This window comes from Nelusetta ayraudi, unplaced genomic scaffold, assembly GCF_046127955.1.
Source record: "Nelusetta ayraudi isolate G7.1 ecotype Tasmania unplaced genomic scaffold, CSIRO-AGI_Nayr_v1 ptg000023l, whole genome shotgun sequence".
In the NCBI taxonomy this organism is placed as follows: Eukaryota; Metazoa; Chordata; class Actinopteri; order Tetraodontiformes; family Monacanthidae; genus Nelusetta; species Nelusetta ayraudi.
The window spans coordinates 2,580,001-2,581,089 of record NW_027466073.1 but is presented as its reverse complement, the minus strand read 5'-3'; positions in this window follow the sequence as shown (position 1 = coordinate 2,581,089).

The following is a 1,089-nucleotide window of genomic DNA, read 5'->3' as shown; positions in this document are numbered from 1 at the left end:
AAAAGCCCCCAACCACCTCCATCCAGGCCCCTCACTGCACCCCCCCCCCCCCCCCCCCCGACCCCCTCAAGGCCCAGCTTCAAGCTCTTCGGCCGCAGCTGAGGAATTCCCTGCCAGGGTGCTACAGCAAACAGTATCTCATCGTCCCAATGCTCTGTTTCCGCAAATATCCGTCGGGCTGCGACCAGGAAGTGCGCCTCTCTCGTCAGGGGCCACCTATTTTTGTTGTGTGTGTGTGTGTGTGTGTGTGTGTGTGTGCGCGTGCGTGTGTGTCACTGAGAGGAGAAAAAAAAAGCACCGCTGTACAAAAAGAGAGACTGAGAGAGAGTGCAACCGCGTCGTTGCCCATGGTGCGACCGAGTCTGTCGTCCTTCCTCTCTCAATAAATACTCAACCACCGGTGATCGTTGGTGGACGTGTTTGGATCCTGCAGTTGAAAATAATAATAGCCCCCTCCTCCACCTCCCAGCCCCTCAACCAAACACTCGGCTGCTACTTTAGGGCAAAAAAGAAAAATCCACAAAAGTCACATGGCGTTTGTTGCGCACAGTCGGCGACTGTGTGCACGGTTTTCACAGATACATTCACATGCCTCCGCTGCTGCTGCTGCTGCTGCTGCCCGTGTAGGGATAGGAGCGCTGGGGCTGTAATCATACGGCCTGCTCATTGGTTTCTCCGCCCCCCCCGCTGAGAGGCAATAGGCACTTCAGAACATGTACAAATAGACATAGGTTCATATTTCTTTTGTTGCTGTCTGTCTGTCTGTCTGTCTGTCTGTCTGTCTGTCTGTTGCCCGTTTCAAAGTTAGAAACAATCAAAAATCACCTTTGGTCTGAACTCTGTAAACAACAGGAACTGTATCCAAAACTGCGACATGTCACTTCGGGCTGGTTGAGTTGAGCTTGGTGGTGTGTCTGTGTGTGTGTGTGTGTGTGTGTGTGTGTCTGAGCTGCTTGGGTCTACGGTTTAGATTGTGCTGGCTAATCAATTCCTGACAGATTCAATCAGTGTTGTACACTTTGCTTTTAATGACGGCGGCTGCTGCTGCTGCTGCTGCTGCTGCTGCTGCTGCTGCCGCCTGCGTAGCCT